The sequence below is a fragment of the Lates calcarifer genome, linkage group LG23 (genome assembly GCF_001640805.2).
Source record: "Lates calcarifer isolate ASB-BC8 linkage group LG23, TLL_Latcal_v3, whole genome shotgun sequence".
In the NCBI taxonomy this organism is placed as follows: domain Eukaryota; kingdom Metazoa; phylum Chordata; class Actinopteri; family Centropomidae; genus Lates; species Lates calcarifer.
The window spans coordinates 5,203,972-5,222,904 of NC_066855.1; positions in this window are offsets into that span (position 1 = coordinate 5,203,972).

Consider the following 18,933-nt stretch of genomic DNA (forward strand, 5'->3'; position numbering starts at 1 on the left):
TTTTTGTTGTAATTTCTGTGAAATGACCCTTTAATTCAAGAGACGCCCGACGGTTCAGGGAGCCGCCAGCTGCTGCAATCATGCCTGATGACACGGCCTCTTGTTTTGTGTTTCATGGCTACAGCGTGCTGCTATTGCTAATGTAGAGTTTAGTAAACAAGCTAGCCGCTACCTGACAGATATTATCACTTCTGGAAATATCGTTGAGGAAATAATCGTGTTTTTGGCAGTTTGGATTCAGAAAGGTTCTTTGGCCTTGAGTCATATCAGCTGTGAAGCCACACAAGTGCTCTTCAAGCCTCAAGCTGGTTTTCTGTCAGTGGTGTTAGCAGCTATTGGTACCTGGACAGTTTTCTTCGGCCAAGATGCCAGTGACCGCAGCTTCTCTAAACCCAGGGTAAGTGCTAACAGCTTGTGCTAACATGCATGTTTTGAGTTGTCTTGACTGAGTAGCTTCTGTTTGTATATTAACAGTCATTTGGCTGCTGGCTGTTAATACCTGCTCTTGTGTGTTTTGCATTGGCTTTAGCTGTGAATGAGCTGTCTTCAGTGGTCATGCTTATTTTTTGTTTGCTGGGTGTCCCTTTCATGCTGTTGATTGAAATATTACTGAAACACGAGTAGCATAGTGTTATTGCTTTTTGTTGCTGCTTTTTGTTCCTGCAAACAAGATTGCTGGCACTGGCTATAAACATGAATATTGTCTTTCACTCAGCCTGGTCTCATCAGTATTTCACTGTAATAGTGACCTCTGTAGGAAACTCAGCTTAGCTTGTCACATACATAACAGTAACATGCAGGTGTGTGTTTGTCAGGTTTGTTCAGTTTTGTTGGGGAGTTTAAGTATCATCCCTATTCTCAGCTGTGTTTAGCTTGGTGTGTGCCTTCTTGGCTCTGTACTGTATATTCTCTATGTTCCCAGTGCAATACTGATGCAACAGGAAACCCCTACAACTACAGTATGAACTGAACAGAAGGAAGAACCTGGACCTGGATGTGTCATAGTGCACATAATGTTACTGATGTAGACCCCACCTCAGTATACAAGGTAGTCTACAAGGTAGATGTCAGTGTTTTTTGTGCAACATCCATTATTGTGATTTAGTTATGATGTTTCCTTTTGATGTTGGATGGTTTGTAAACAAAAATATTTTTTTGCAACTTTATCAGACATTTAACTTGATGTTGTTGGAGATGCCTACTAACAGGACAATACTCCTAAACAGAGAGTAACCTCTGTTCCTCAAATAATGTGCTGAAAAATGTAAGTTAAACAGCTTGCATGTGTGGCGTTAGGCTACATCGTTCTGTTTCCTCTGTTTCTGCCTCTTGTGGTTGACACTTAAGTGAGAACAGTGTAACAATTTAACAGTTCAGTATTTACTTATGTTTTACTATATTTACTCATAAAGTGTGCAAAAACTAAAACAAGATTTGTAGCTGACCTACTGAACACATGTGGTGTGATTGAGTGAATGGTGTAGGCAGGCAGTGTGTGATGTGTAGGGCTGGCTTTCTGTGGAGTGGGTTCAAAAAAAAAAAAAAAGTCCTGGCTATTTTTTTGTTTTTCATGTCTCCTGCTCAGCCTGGCACTGTGGTTATAGAGGTGGGGGGTCTGTGTGGTTTCAGGTGACCCATAGCTGTGTGGGAGGTTTGGTTGCTGGTAGTGGTGGGTCTGCCTGCCTATCGGAAATGCCTCCTCCCATTACCCACACCCTCACTCCCTGTAAAAGCAGCCAATGTTTCCTTATGGCTCATAATGAGATACACCTCCAGGGCTGTTTATTTACAAGGCTCTGAAACACCTCTGTGTATTAACAGGGTGCCCATTCACAATATCAGGGATGATATATTTACAAACCTGTCCATAGACAGAGCTGTTGACATCCGCAGCAAACTGTGGGTCAAGGTTTCTTGGTCCTGGGGATTTTGGCGGTCCAAGTTTTATTTATATTTATGTTGCTCATTTTTGTAAAATAGTCTTAAGCTTGTAACCAAACTAATTAGGTAAAGTTAGGAAGTAATCAGAATAAGTTTCACCTACAGCACAGGGAAACCACGTGCAATTTTAAAGTCACATTTGAAACCTGATATTGTCATTGTAACATTTTCTACAATCTGCAAGTGTAAAATAATATCTAAGATATTTTACAGTATTTTTTGCTCTACCAACTAATAAGGTGGGTACTCGGACTGATCTACTTTTCTAAAGTTAAAATTAGCTCTGAATCACTGTTTTCTCTTTGTGTTCTCAGGGGTATAGATGCTCTATATCTGACTGACACATCCTGCTAGTTGTTTGTGTGTTCCTGTTAGGTTGCGTAAACAAAACCAACAAAAGATTGTGGCTGCAACACACAACTCAAATTGGGGCTTATTCAAATAAGGAAGAGTTGATAGGTTGCAGTATTATTGTAATTTAACCAACATGTAACAGCATACTGTATTTTTAAGTTCGGATTCACTTTACTGGGGCAGAGTCGGATGGAATAAATTTCTTTTTTTTTTTTTTTTGATGCTATTAGACTTCCCATCCCAATTTGTATTGGCTGAACAGACCAAATAGTCTTGTTCATGCTTTCCAACCCCTAAGGAAGAGGTTGGCTGTAACGAGTGGAACATAAAAATCCCCATGGCATGCATGCTGAGATGCAGTGGCAAATAAAAAGGTGGGTAAACTGTTTCCTTCCTGTCAGTCACAGACATAATCCAAAGGGATTAAAAACATAAATGTACAGTAAAAAGGGGATTAGGGTATTTCCACAGAAGAATTAGTTTATAATATTTTCATAAAGACAACTACTCCTTATAACTTACATAAGTTTGATGTTGCTTACTGTTAATACAGTTAATACTACATATAAAGATACATCTAAGGCTAAAAACATGCAGTGGATGAGCTGGCGTTAACATTGCATGTGTGCCAACATGCCAACTGTGTTTCCACGGGGAGAAAGAATGAAGTCTGCCACAACAGGCGATGATGATGTCCAAACAAGGACACAGATGTGGCTGAGACACTGCCAGTTGGAAATATTGGCTAATACCACGGTGGGGGAGGTGTGTGCTAGTGGCACTGCTTCTCCACAGAGCCACTTAACCTCAATGGAAAATGTGTTGCTCTAAGTAAACAGTGGCCCGTATTACAGAACAATATGATACAGTGCAAACAGAGCTATCAGGATCCATTGAAGCAAAGCAGCGTGCGGTTTTCAAGCCCAACCCCTTTCCCAGTCCACATACAGGTAGTGACTTGCTTCCTATCAGAAATCATTGCTGATATTTACAGGTCTGGAGCTGGATAATTGCTCAGCTGGGGCACTGAAAGACACACCAGAGAGGACAAACAGGATGTGGTGTGAATGACGAAAAAAAAAAAAAAAAGCCCCATCTTGGCAGGTTGAAGTGGAGCATGTTCTCTTGGCGAGCACCCAGCTTGTCCCCTGAATCTAAGCCACCTGTATTAACTCATGACTAACCCGATTAACCTGTTCATAGATCTGACAGACTCAGATACAGGAATGATAGATTTCCGGGCTGGCAGCCAAGCCAGCCATCTTGAAGGAAATGGTTTGTGTAATTAACAGAGAAGCTCAGCAGAATGACAGGGGGTAATTGTAGCGTTTGCAGATGATGTCTTATTGTCATCGAGGGTGCCTCGCGGGCTGTTATGGGTACAGGCGGCTGCTGCTTTGGGCTTTGGGATGGGAGCAGACACCTGGCAGCGCTAGACACGCGAACCCCATATTGACTCTCTCCTTTCAGTGCCTCCTCCCTCCCCGATCCAAACCCCTTCCCCCTCCACCCCTCCCGTCCCCCTGACACTACCTCCAGAGCAGGTTGCTATGTGGTGTGTTTGATCATATTAGCTTCAAGCTGCTGCAAAGCAATTGCACAATATCCAAACAGCCTTGTCACAATGGCTGGAAACATGGCAGAGGGGCCCGCAGGGATGGGGTTAGGGGGAAGCAGTGGGGAAAGGAGGAGGCATTAAAAATTTAGCTGTCTACCCCGCTCTTCTTTTTGAGCTCAACATGGAGCAGCTCTTTAAGAGGGAAATGGTGGCTTGGTGAATGGCTTCACACGCAAGCTTACACTTTGGCCTTTGCTGTACTCCTTATTTAGTCTGTGCCTGTGCACCTTCAGTTAGTCCAGCAAAATTACCAAATAAATAAAACTCCCCACAAAAAACACATTTTCTCACTTTCTTACCTGTAATGAGATATGACCCTACAGATCTTTTTGTTTTCTGCTCAGGTTTTGAGATATTGGTCTCTGGGGTTAGTTATATTTAACATTCCAGAAACAGTGTTCTGGTTTAAGGTCCTAGTAATCTTGACCCAACCTGGGACTTAACTTGGGCCAAGACAGGTAGAGTGTTGTTTTATGGGTCTGTGTGTCGGCATATCAAATGCCCAAGTGGATCTTTATTAGCTCAGGTGTTGTCACAGTTTAAATTGATAATATGCAGTCTTCATGCATTGTGTATGCTGCATCTTGTTTAGTGCTTATTTTTAGCTTCCTCATTCACACAGAGTGAATAAACATTATCCTTTTATAGTAGATAATAGATAGGGTCAGCAACATTGGCACAAGAATAAATTATGTTCCTCTAAAAATAAAAATAAGATATGGTAAATTTAGACATGCGTACGTGTGTATGCGTGTGATTGGAATTAGATGAGAAAGGAAGATAAAGAAGAACCTGCACACATCTTAAAAGGCAGGATTGTCTCAGTGGAATTCCCCCCAGTCTACAAAACAGCAGTAGACATCAAAAAATGACCTCTTGCTACACTGAAAATATATGAAGTCAGTTTTCAGAGGAATTTTTTGCTGGAATCAGAATTTAGATTATAAAGACATAAAATGCAACATTATATAGACTCTTCCAGAAATGAAAGAGTTGACTAAACTAATTTCAGGAGGATGTAAGGTCCACTACTTGCCAAATATAGCCCCTACATCTGGGGCCTCATTGGATCATGCTTTCCTTCTCTCCCCTCACCCAGGCCCCCTCCTCCCCTTCCACTGTTTCCTCTGTCTGACAGATGTCAGACATGCTGCGACAGGCTAAGCCCCAGAGATGTTACGCCGAGAGGAAACACAGGGATCAAGAGGGAGTCTATCTTATCACCGCAGGTATAAAAGGAGATTAGTTGACGCACCTGATGAGAAGCCTGTGCTGGTTTACATGGGGGTAATGACCGGTTAAACAAAGGTGGTGTTGCAGCAGGGCCCTATACAGCTGCCCTATCAGTTTTGCTTTCCTCAGATCAGTCAATTACACCTCACCTCCGTCGCCTTTATCCAAGCCAAGATCAGGTTTTGACTTGTCCTCTCTTATGCCCCCTTTCCAGCCCCAGCCCTCTCTTGTAGAAAGATGAGGTGAATTTAGATATCTGTTCACAGGAAACTCTGGTATCATGTAATAAGTAATAACATAACATTTATCACTGATAATAAATCCAGCGATTGAAGATTGATGTATTTGCATGTTTGGAAGCTCAGGAGAACAGACTGACAACCTGCTCATGTGCTACATCAGTACTTGCTTGTTTGCCCAGTCTGTCATATCCCCTTATTAATGAATGCAGACTCATGTTTGCCTCACCTCTGTTTCATCTCGTGACAGGAAACCTGACAGGAATAGTGTGCGACCCACAAGTGTAAACCCTCCCCTCTGGTCACATGAAGCCTCCACAGGCTCTATAGATGTGACTCTATTACCAGCGGACGCAAGAAAAAAAAAAACAAAATGTAAAGGATTACAAGGCAGGTGGACTCCACAGATTAAAGAGGGTAAAGAATGGTATAGAGGCTAATATAAGTGTATGTTAGACAGATGTTTTGACGGGTGTTGATGCACCTGCAAAATTGCATTTACAATTCCCCATGTTTCACTGTGTGGAACATTCCAACAGAATAAAGCATTGCTTTTCTGATGTATGATTTATATACCTTTAAAGCATTTTATAGCTCCTACCTTGTTTGTGTGAGCTCTAGTGTGCCACTCAAGTCTATAAGTAATGTTATTGCATCGTGTAAGTTTATATATGCTGCACACAGGCTGTACAGTGAATGATGCAGCTCTCTGCATCCCTGTAACATGGTTATAAAATGTCTTGTTGGCATGTAACACATATACAAATGTTTATGTATTTGTGTCTTACAGTAAACTTAGAGTACATTGCATAACTTGGAGAGTGCAATCAACATTTCAAATTTATGATACTTAAGCTACTCACTTATAAGGCTGAATAAATGAATTGGCCTGGTGGCTACGTAGCTAAAGCAAAACTAGCTTGAGTATTCATTTTGCAGTTACTTTGATAATTACTCAGTTAAGTCATATTTGCAGAAATGCAAAACAATATTTGGTTTTACTTTCTCAATATACTGCTTTTCTCTGTTTTATATTATTGTAAAATTAATATCTCTGGGTTTTGGACCATTGTTTGGTCAAAACAAGAAATTTTTCAATTTCACCTTAGGCTTTGTGAAATTCAGATGGGCATTTTTCACATGCCTGGTGTCAGGTGGATACAAAATGGGTGCACGTGGTTGCTGTAAGTGTATGTCACCCCACCTTCTGTATCATCACAGCTGATAAAAACACCACAGGGTACACATGGATTAGATGAGACAAATTCATCAATTAAACAAAGAAATTCATGTGTCATCGTAGGTGGGAAGCAGCAATGAAATGTCACAATGCATCAGAGTCATATTAATTATGTAATCTTGTCACATTCTCTGGAACATATTTGCATTAAGGCAGCTGATTGGAATATACACCAATTTGTGTTTTTATTTTGCAGAAATGTCAGGGATTTGCTTAAGATTTGGGCAACATTTTGATACAGGTACAACTTGAGCTAACATGTAGATGAGAAAAGGAAAGGAAAATTAGCTTAACATCAAAAAACAAACGTGCTTACATTATAGTGTTAGTGTCAGTAAAGGCGTTACTATGTAGACCGTATCTGATACCCCGTGTGTATTTGTTTGCATGAACACATCACTTGCGAATGCCAGTTTCAATGTGCTGATGCACACTTGATGATGGACTGCGTGAGGGTGTGAGTGAGCAGGAGACAGTGCTGTGTGTATGTGTATTTTGATTACTGCACCACCCCCCTGCTGAGACACTTAAATGTGGTCAGACACACGCCGACTGATGGCCATCAATAATGCACATGGCAGGAGGATCCTGCAACCCACGTTATCATCAGGGACAATTGGTCTGTCCCTGCTGGAAGCCCCCATCTCCATAGACGGATGGCTTCAATTTCCGATTTGATGAGGAAGAAAAGTAGGAAAAAAGAACCCTCCATTGTCAAACTAGCCTGGCCCAAGTGTATGAGTGAGTATCATCATCCCATCTAATGCGCGATTATTAACATTAGGTCCCTGCATGAGACAGCCTGGGTGTTGGTGCTGGAGAAATGAGTCTTCATAATGGTTTAAGCTTTCACTAACAGATGAGACAATATCTCACATATAGTCAGTAGGGGTCCTAGCCCAGCTGTTGGCATGGGAGGAGAGAAGTATGCTGTATGTGTGAGTGTGTGAGACAGAGAGACAAAGACAGGGACCTGTTGTGTCAGTTTGTCAGTGATCAGAGTGTAGAAAACCTAAAAAGATTCTGTATTTCAGCACATCATTTCAGCTTCAGTGGTGTTTATATCTTATGGTTATTGCTCTGTCATCAGGAATTATGAGTTTATCTGATGTAAAAAATAAAAATAATTTGAAAGGAGATTTTGGAAGTCAGACAGTGATGTCTGAGAATCTTTTGAGCTGAACTTGTGTGGCTGATTCAATTTTTTCTGAAACATATTTCTCTTCCTTGACAAAGCTGACTGTGGTTGCATGTTGCGTGACTCTGTGCATCAAAGAAAAGAAGAAAAAGAAAAATGTGGGCATGTCTGCGTGTGAGTGTGTATGCGTGGGCATGTGCACGTGTGCACAGCAGCATTTCCACATGCGGCTGCACTGGCATCACCGTAAACCACTGCCTCTGCCTCAGGGAAAACAGAACTACATTTCATCTTTGTTTAGGTGATGTCACATTCAGACTTCAATGGCAGCGCTTCCAGTGTTGCACAGTCAATTGCTACCACTTTTTAGTCTGGAAGCCATTGCTCTGCCACTTCCTCCCTGCTGGTCCATGACCAACGGCCCACTCACAGCCCTAATCAGGCTGCGATGAGAGCGGCCCAGCCTACTGCCTAGCGTTCCTACGTGGCTGGGGGGGTTGTTTGAGGTGGTTTGCTGGTGATGGAGGTGGTGGAAACTCCTCAGCCACCATGCCTGTCCCAGTTCTGGCATGGAAACAGGCCCCATTTGGGGTTTTCCTCTGGAGACACATGGATGAAGCAAACGCTGTGGCAGTGTGGATGAATGTGTAGTTAGATGGTCAGTAAGAGAAGAATTTTTCCTGCATATATTTTCCCCTCTCCCTAATGACTATTACATCAATTGCCTGCATCACTGCAGTGTTTGAACGTCACTTACAGTTTTAAGGTCAGTACATTAGTGTAATAAATTTATTCATAGCCTTCCCCCAGCCCTAAAGGCTGGTGGGCATCTTCCTTAATAAGGCACTGACATCTGTCTGCTGAGATTGCCTACTGAGCACCATTTTTCACAAATGGGGGCCAGAGACCCTGAGTGTGTGTGTGCGTGAATGTGTGTTTGTCATTGTTTCCGCAAACACACACAGTCAGACACACACACACACACGCACATATTTGGCTGTATGCCATCAATACACCATGAACGCAGGAATGAAATGAACACATTAGCTCAAGTCATTGAGCAGCCTCCCACCCATACCAAGTCATACCTGTATTAAGTGTCTTGTCCACCATGTGACTGCTGATTCTTCCCATGGTATTGAATACTAATGCTTTTTTTTTCGCTCTAGGAGATGCACATGTTACTTGCCATCAACAAGTCATATGAAATGTGTATCACTTCATTACATGGTAGATTTTATTTTCTCTTTTTTCCCCTCCTTCATTTTTCCACTGCTCCCCCCCACCATTATAATTGCATAGATACTGGAGGCAGTGTTTCTGAGCAGACGCTTGTAGGGCTATATATGAAGCATGCAGATAAAAGGCCATTCTTCCTTCCCCTGTATCATTAGTTACCATTCTGCGCAAATGATGAGAGTCATGGATAGTTCACCAGACTAAATTTATCCACTAAAGTTTTGAAGCCTGGTTCAGATTTTTATTTTATTTTGTCTTCAGGGCAATGGCTACTTCACATTTGTTCAAAGACAAAAAAATCTGATGGAGATCCTGCATCTGATTATCATGCTTTTGATAGTATCTGCATCATAGAGAATTGAATCATGTCATTGTGCATATGTAAGTGTGGCATCTGAGGATATGCAAATGGAGCAGACCTGGTTAAAGGAAGCAGAGACACTGGTGCAGTACTGGTGCACTCAGAAATGTGAGGTTGGTGAGGTTGAAGATTTTGTGAGTGTAAAAAGGTTTTGCTAACAAAAAGTATGTTTATTCCTCTGTGCCATACACCTGAGTTGTCCTGAAACCCATTAACAACACATCATCACTATCCACCAAATCTTTCAGTGCCTTCTTAGTGCAGTGCGCTGGTAACCGATGTTACTAAACTGGCAAAGAGGAAGAGGAAGCAGGTCACATGGTGTAAGATGTAGCAGTCTAGTTACATTTTTAGTAGCCTGCTAAAATTTTAATGTGCTGTTCTAAGATCACAGAAATAGTATAAAATGTATACTAGATGGAACCATGTAAACAAAGAATAAAAACTGGCATAAAATAGTATACAAGATATAACAACTGGGATAGTTCAGCAGCAAAGTTGGAGAGGACGCCAAGGAGAGGATACTAACCTCAGTGCCACTGAAGTCCGTGTCCTTTTTAATGAGTGCCAATAAAAGCGAATAGCCAGACTGCTGATATAACAGCTTCCATTGGATTGTCCTCCAGCAGGGCTAAAAAGGTGAAGGGGAGATAGAAAAGTGTGGCTGATCTTTTTTTGTTTTTATAGGTGTCAGGGGGTGGAATTGTAACCTGCATAAAACGTGTCTCTGTCTAAAAAGAAGGAGGAAAAAAAAACACTACCAATGAGCAAAGATGTGTTGCCATGCATATTTTACAGCTGATAGAGAGTGCATAGAGTTTACAAGGGTGAAAGTGGTGAGGAGATGTGGTAGAGGTGTCTTATGATTTTTTTTTCTTCCAGCGTGAAGTAGATAGTATGAGAAGTGCTTAAGCCTAGAGGAAAAAAAAGAGGACATTAAAGAAAGTGCAAAAAAAGAGGAATGGGAAATTGGGGTTGAGAGTTTGGAGGAGGGAGTCTGCAAACCCTTTTCCCTCCTCGCTCTACCGTACTCTGTCCATTAGTGTGAGTGGTGCTTTTCCACACTGTGGTTACCTCTTTCTTCAGGTTGACTTATCCCTCTCAAAGCATGCCTGAGTGGGGGGAAGGCAGTAGGTGGAGAGGAAAATGGAAGTGATGGAGGCAGAGGTGGGTGGTAATTAGAAACATTACTGTCATCGGAGGGTTATCTGTCCATCTTTCCTGCTGGTCCGTTTTTTGATACTGGCAAGTTTTACAGAGCGAAATTACCCCGGCAGCCAATTAAAAGGCCTTTTCTCTCTCCCTGATAAGAGGGCTATTAATACTATGGCAATGGTTGGCACTTAACGGGCGATGAATGCCTGTTGATGAGCATTGAAAGTTTATCAACTCCTCCCCGGGCTCCAGCTCTTTCTTACCAGAAGAGAGAATTAACTGATACCAAGAGGGGCTAAGCTCCAGGCGTCTTATCAACTGATTACTCAGTAAAACCATCAAGTGCATTTTTAATGGAAAAAGGGGAAGAGTTGTCTCTGCTGTGAAATATAAAAACAGCTCTGGGCGAACAATGTACGAGTCCTGTCATAAATTATAACAACCATGTTGTGGAGTTTTAATCTCATCCCTCGTACAAATGGCTGGTTTGAGGCACTGTGTGTGTGTGTGTGCGACAGTGAAGGATTTTCCCTCCCTCCAGGAAAGGGCAGGAATCTTCAACAAGCTGTCTCCTTGAAGACTCTTTTTTCAATGTGTCTCTCTGTTTTAGTCATTGCCACAGAGTAAGGGTGTGTAGGAGTGTGCACAGCTCTACAAGAACTGGATACATGCCAAATCCTAACAGCACAATAAAATAACGTCAAGGCATATTTCTTACACTGTATTTGACAGACATTTCTATAATTGTGTCCTAAAATGCTCAAAAATGTTATTCAGCCTCTTTGATTGTGCAGGCTTTTAGTAAAGTTTCACTGTTATGTAACTCCAATTATTTGTTTAAGAGAAACATTCAAAAGCAGAAAGCATGACTCAGTTTTTGTGCACACAGCTAAAGTGCTTACAGGAACAACTGCTTTGCCCAGACTTTTGTGAGCTCAGCACACATCATGAATGCAGACTCAAGACTGGAGATACAAGCACACAAAGACGCGCAGTTTTTCAGTGTATTTGTGCTAACACTTGAGGGAAAAATACACAATTTAAGTCCTATTTTCATCTTTTAGTCTCTGCCATTGTACTGTTGGTTACTTTACGCAGCTGCTGGATAAAACTGAAGCGAAAGATAAAAATTACAGTCAACAAAATGGTCTGTTGTATTCCAGAGCTTCATCCTGCTTTAACATGCAAAAATAATGAATATATATACAATATTAATGTGAGCACTTACAAATATTGAACTTTTGTGAGTTTATTTCAATAATAATATTATAATCAAACTGAAAATACTCACTAACATGCTTATAACAGGTTTCTTTCTATGTTTGGGTTTGACACATAAGACACATACGTGCAGAGGACCAGTGTTTAGATCCCGTCATGGCCTAACAAAGAAAACTATGATTCATTACAACTTAGGTTGTATTTTCCGCATTCTGGCAATTAGTTGTAACAGTACATCATACTCCTGCTAAAATGCACCCCCCCCCCGGTCATTAAATACAGGGCTGTGTTGGACAAAAGCGTAGATAATTTCTGAAAGTTCAACCGGGCAAAACTACCATCAGTGTTACCAGTGCAAAGAAAACCCAGGTTGTGATATCAGAAAATGTTTGACACTGCAGGGACAGCTCTGTCTGGACAGAACTGCTAATTCATGAGTTGGGCATGATAGGGCCGTGTTTCAGTGTTGTTCACTGGCTAAAATGTGACACTGACACTCAGCTAAGATGCTGATTTCCACCGGGACCATCCACACTTAAATATCCACTCAAGGTTCTGTAAGTCACTTTGTACTCTTGGGGTCCAGGCCTCTCCTCAGCTGCTATAGAGATGAACAAATGAGTCCAGATGTAACACACACACAGTAAATAGCCCCATCCAGATGGAGCGAAGTGAAATGTCAGTGTGTACTGTCTGTCTCTCTCTCTCTGTCTCTCCGTCTCTCTCTCTCTCTTTGTCCGGCTCTCTGTTTATTCCTCTGCAAATGTGTGTGTTACCTGTAGCTGTGTGCATGCCTGTATATGTTTATGCTCATGCATGTGAGTGAGAGGAAGGAGGCTGGCCTTGCAAACTTGCCAGGAGAGAGATTCTCAGTAAAAGCAAGAGTGCCCCTTAAAAGAGAGGAGAGGCAGGCGAAAGACAGAGCTCGACTGTACATTTGCGGATGAAAATTTCATGACGCTAAATCTAGACAGACTTTTAGTGTCAGTCAGGATTACGGCAGCAGCCCGAACATTCATGAATTATTAAACCAAGAGAGAGATCCCTGGGTGCTTGGACCAGGAGCAGATGAGAGGGGAGAGAACGGAAAAGGCGAGAGGAGGAGTCAAGTCAGAAGTAAATAAATAAATAGATCAATACATGTGAAAGGAAATAGGGGCGGCACAGTTGGCTTTAAAGCTGGATTGTACCTTTGTGGGGGGTAACTAAAGGGCACAGTGTTGGGTATAAACTCTGGCTTCTGGATAATGTCAGTGCCTGTCTGTGTCTGCTCAGCTTTCAGACTATAAGCTCACTGTGACAAGATGAGGAACTTGGGAGTGCTTGTGCCTATAAATTGGGGGGAAGGGACTGGCAAATACAAAAACCTGTGCTGTGGAGGAGAAGATCATAGCGTGGTGCCATGACAACCATCCAGTTATCTGAACTCTAGCTCTAACTGTATATAAGTTAATAGAAGGAAAATACTGTGAAAGGGTTGAATGTGTGAAAATGCAGTTATGTTTTTTACTCATCCTACACTGAAGGTAAAACATATAGAACATTTTAAAGGTTTACAGTTTATACCAGGGGGATTAAAATGTATACATTAGGTGCTGCCTTATGTCAAAGATGTCATACAGTGATGCCTGGCTGAAATGATTGTTCATACTGAATACTGGCACAACAGAAAGACATTTATTTTTTTTAATCTTGTGCAGGCTGTTACAGTCAGCTGTTGTATGTCATGCCCCACAAGAGGCTTTTCACCATTTCAGAGGTATTTTTTTCTTACGCAACAGTAATGGAGAACACAGTGTACCAGTGAGTCAGGACAGACAAAGATGAATCACATAACAGTCAAACCTTGAGATCATATGGCAGCTGTATATCAAGATTTTTAAAGCTCTCTTATGTCTGCAACCATTCTACAACTTAAGACAAGAGCTGACGTGATTAGTTGTTAAAGTCATTTGTCAATCAAAAATGTTTATTGGTCAGTCGTTGCTTGCAGCCCTGCACACTGCTGTGACTTCTAAATGCAAATACATCCATGGTTTTTGAGTGTTTTGAAAGTGTTTGGTTGTGATTGAAAACACCAGGCAAAACAGGAACACACACACAAAAAATGTTTTCATATTTTACCCCCTCAGTGTTGGCTGTGGCCTGACTTGCAGGCTCTGCAAACAGCAGGGTAAATTAAGACATCACTGATACCAGGAACAGCTAAACAAATATTGTGGACAGCCGCACTGCTCCCCTACTGTCCTCTGCTATGCCACACAGACGAAACCAGGTGAGCTGACACCTCCATATCTCTCTCACTATTGGAATGTCAAAGGGTGCACTGTTGACCCAGATGGAGCTGCCACTCAGTGTGTGTGTGAGAGAGAGGGTGTGCATGTGTGTGTGGTATAGGGGGGTTGGGGTTTTGGCAGGGGGGGGGGGCTTGGCAGGGTTTACCCCCGTTCTCCCCAGGCCCCGTCTGCCGTTCCCTTGGTGGCAGAGGGACGCCAGCAGAGAGGGGACAGGTGCAGGGTCTGGCTGCTGGTTTCCACTGTCTCTACTGCATCTTGCTCTTTCTTAACCCTCCCCTTTACAAAGGCATTCCTCCCATTCTGCCTACAACTCTTCTTCAGCAGGAATTATCTCTATTCACTCCCTCCTTCTCACCAAATATGCTGCAGGGATTCTCCTGGGAAAGAAAAAGAATGAATCCGGTTTCCAAAACAAATCCGTCCCTTGCTCTGTGTGCTAGCTGTCTGTCTTTGTGTATGTGTGCTGGTGGTGTGTGTGTCCTGAAAACACAAGTAAACACTGAGAACATTTTAATTTGTGGACTTAAAACATGTTTATCTATTGACATTGCAATTATCCAAAGCCCAAGCTGATTTTTGTCTGACCAACACTCTAGAACACAATGATATTCAATATACAAAGATAAAGTAGAGAAAATTCTCATATACATTTGGCATTTTTTGTTAACAGATGACTTTAAGAACTAATTTTCTAATTGCCATCTAATTGTTTCAGCTGTAGTTCATTTCCTGCATTTAAGTTTTGCCATTTTCTAAAACTGATTTATGATTTCCTAAAGCCTGAAATGTATAGCTTTGCCAGTTGTCATACCTCTCCATTGTAAATGGAGGTTGCTTGAGGTGTTTAAAGTCGAGGCCAGATAGCAGGATATGATAGGGTGGGATGGTGAAAGCGTTCTCCTGTCGTGCAGGCCTAACAGGGGTAATCCTGCAGATAAATTCAGAAGCCAACCAACAGAGCGCCGGTGCAGCGGGTGACAGCGGCACAAGCCTAAGATGCACGGGGCACATATGTGTGTCTATCTCTTGCCATCTGCTATGCTGATCATTAGAAAGGATGTCACACTGAGTTGGGACCCTCATAGATGCCTGTGCCCCTCTTCCTGTGCCTCTCCCACTCAGTTATCCTTTTGTTGTCTTCTGAGCTTAATTTCAGAGATTGAATTTGTGGGGGAGTTGATTGTTTTTTTTGTTTTTTTTTTTTAACTCAGCAAAGGAATCCCCAAAAGATGCTGAGGTCGTGTCGCAAAACCATGTGTTCCGCTCCCATGTGGCTCGGCATGAAAGGTCAGATGATGCCGGTCCTTGTGTGTGGGGTCGCACATGAAGCACACTTGCATATGTATTTGCATTTACTCTGTCTTTTTGAGCGTACATTTGTCTCCTGGGTCATTTGCATCTCCATAGCACAGTCAAGGCCCCCCCCCAGTTGTATCATCTAAGGATGTGCTTACTCTTTACCCTTCCACCCCTGCATGTGAGCTACCCTCACATGTGCAACGCTCATGACGTGTACTGCATGGACCTGGCTCTGGCTCTGGTGAGAGCATTTAAAAAAACTGCAAAAATTTTCTTGCACATGTTGTGTAATTTACAAGATGAGAATCATGATTTATAGACATTGATCATGTTAACGAGTACAGGGGTGATCAACAGGCTTGTGTGTGAATGTGCGTGGTTGCATGTTCAGATAACAGATTCAATCTGTGACCCGAGGGATAGGGGGCACTCTCCTCTGCCTCGTGGGGCCTCTGCTCTTGCCCCTGCAGACCCCAGCCAGGACAACAGCTTGGAAGATAAATATCTAATCAATATACAACTGCATTTGCATAGAAAACAAATGGTGAGAGAGCTACAGAAACCACAATACATTGGTCTAACCACAGTGCAGTCCAAATTATGACCTAAAAGTCAGATTTAACAGGACTCATGCATTATATTTGTTGATAAGTTAGCTGCAGATGGGAAGCTATTCTTAATTCATGAAAATCATATTCAAGGTAAGGTTAACTTGAACAAGTTGTGTCTTAAATACATCAGAGAGCCTGGAGGAGATAATTGTGAGGATGTAGAGAGCGAAGCTGAAGGGGAGATGAGCAGAGAAGCTCAAGGTGACAAAGCTGCCTACTGACAGTCTTAAATAAACAAGCCAGCTGCTGATGTGAGGAAGGAGTTGCCCAAGCCACAGGACCTGCTCAATAAATCACTATCTTCTGCCCCTGTGGAGAGACTTGGCTTTTGACACTCAGACCACAGAGCTCTGATAAGAGATACAGATGTGAGGCTGATGGAGGAGACTGTACAAGTCCACTGTGAAATCCAAGGCGTAGCTAGATTTGCTCAACTTTTTTCACAATTTCAGAATTTATTTCAAACTTTTTCATGACCGTTTCGAACCAAAACACTCAGTGATTAATCAGAAATAATCATTAACTGCTTTCCCACTCCATACTGCTTAAATATTTGGTCTCAGCTTGTCGTGCCATGTGTGGTCTGTGACGTCAGTGAGCCTGTCTGGCCCTTAGAGAGCTGCCTGAGTGGCGTTCCTCGGACCTTTAGCCAATAGAAGGTCAACTGAGAGCACGTTGTCCACGCTCCAAGTGTCGGCAGTTCAATCTGTCATGTCAAACCTGGTGTCCTTCTTGATCCTTGATAGATATGGATGTTATACAAGCCCAACATGAGGGATCTCTAGCTCCATCCATTGGGAGAACATAAGGAGCAGCAACAACCCAACAGAGCTATACATCAGTCAGTGGTAAAAATATTTAAAATCAGTCTAAACAGTTCTGTTTACCATCAGTGTTATGGACCAAAACACATTCTGTGTATACTGAAGGCTTTGAAAACATATTGAATGCATTTCCAACATAACAAATCATTTGAAAAAAGCCTTTTGTTTTCAATGTTTTGAAATCTGCATTGTTTATATCAGGCTTGCAGGCTTTTTCTCTCCATCACTGCTACCTTTTATGGCACATTACCGCAAGCAGCTGTCAGTATACATTATCACCCTGTGCTGTTGGTAGACATGATACACAGTGATACAGAGTGATACACAGTGTGCATCCTTGTGCTAAGAGAACACGTGATATAAACAACATGGGGATCAGCAAACTGTCTTATGTAAGTAATACCTCATATTGATAAAACCTGTTTTTTCAGTTTAGTTTAGTGTAGTCTTTTTATAGAACACGTCCTTTTCCAATTCAAACCTTTACGCAACGTATCCAGTATACCCTCAGTGGCTTTAGTGAGATACTTTTTCTTTCCCTTGCCAAGAAACAGAATGGGGGCAGGAGGAAGAGCCAGTGTTTATTTTTTGAAGTGTCCCCTGATGAAGGTGCCAGAACGTATGACAGGGTGCGAGAGAGAGATGGAGGGTGAGGCAGTGAGGACGAGGAGAGAAATGGGGAAGAAGTAAACTACAAGCTGGTTGACAGTCCCAAGGCTTCTCCATCACTTTACAGCCATGTATGGAGTTAGCTCGGGGAGCCGTGCTGCACCCCGCGGAGCTACCCTGACGACGGGCACTGGGAGAGGTGTTATCACTCCTTTAAACACAGAGAGGGGAGGCATTAGTGGCTCAGTGGAGGGGTGGTGACAGTTCTCTCCAGGACAGGAGACAGAAGCAGATAGGAGGTGATAGGGGCTCTTCCTCTAGGACTTCCTCAGGTGGGGGCTGCAGGGCGTAAGAGGTGGGGAAATTACAAGGAAGTTACATATTGCCAAAAAAGCCCAGGAGAAAGTTCCCTTGGGTAAGGATGCAACACATCACTGTGGTAGAAGTGGTAGAAAGTATATTCAGAGAGACGTGGAAATTATGAAGGGACAGTGGGAATTTGTGATTTCAAAGAGAGAGAAGAGTCAGAGGAGAAAGAGGACAGATAGGAAGAAAAGATAAAACAGGAAGAAGAGAGAGAAAAAGAGTAACTGTGGAAGTAGAGAGACTGGAGGAAGATGAAAAAGGAGAGGAGAAGAGAAGAGGAGAACGATAAAAGACAAGAAGATGAAGATGGAAGATGAGACTGAGAGAGAGAGAGGAGAAGGGACAGGTTGATAGAGAGAATCTTAAGGGAAAAAGACAAAAGACAAGAAAAAGGAGGAGGAGGACAGATGAAAGATTGCAAGAGGTAGAGGGGAAAAATGCAATTTAGAAAGATGATAAAAGCAATGAAAAACAGGTAGAAGGAGAAGATGGAAGGCCAAAGGGAAGAAGAAGAAAAGAAGAAGAAAAAGAAAGAGGGATGAAAAACAGGAAGAAGACAAAAGACAAGTGGAAGATTAGAGAAGAGGGACAAAGACCAGGTGCAGGAAAATGAATAAGGATCACAGGCAGAAGGACAAGAAAGAGGAAGGGTGAATAACAGGAGGAAAAGAGATGGAAAACCAGAAAGAGAAGACAGAATTATGAAAAACAGAAAGAGAAAAGGAGACAGAATGGTGTAGGAGAAAAGAAAGAAACAGTCCAGAGAAAAAGAAAGAAAGACAAAATACAGAAAAGAAGAACAAGATGAAAGGAGAAGAGATGAGAAGAGGGCGAAGACAGGAGGATAAAAAACAGGAATACAAAAGACACTAATGGAAGAAGGACAAAAGACAGGAGGAAAGAGAAGGAAGACAGATGAGAGACAGGAAGACGGATAAGAGAGAAAGAATGAAAGACAGGAAGTGGAACTCCTCATGGAATCTGTGGTCTGCAGGGTTCATATCTTTTGTGGGAGATGAAGACACTTAAATTGACAAATTCAGGCTAATTGCAGCTGCATGTCCACTAGAATCTTTGGGACAGGCCACTGCTGAGGTCAGGCCAGCATCAATCACTGAGAGGTGGCCGCACAGATCTGGTCCCTCTCTGGAGACCACTACAATGGGTCCACAATGGGCTGTGGTCAGC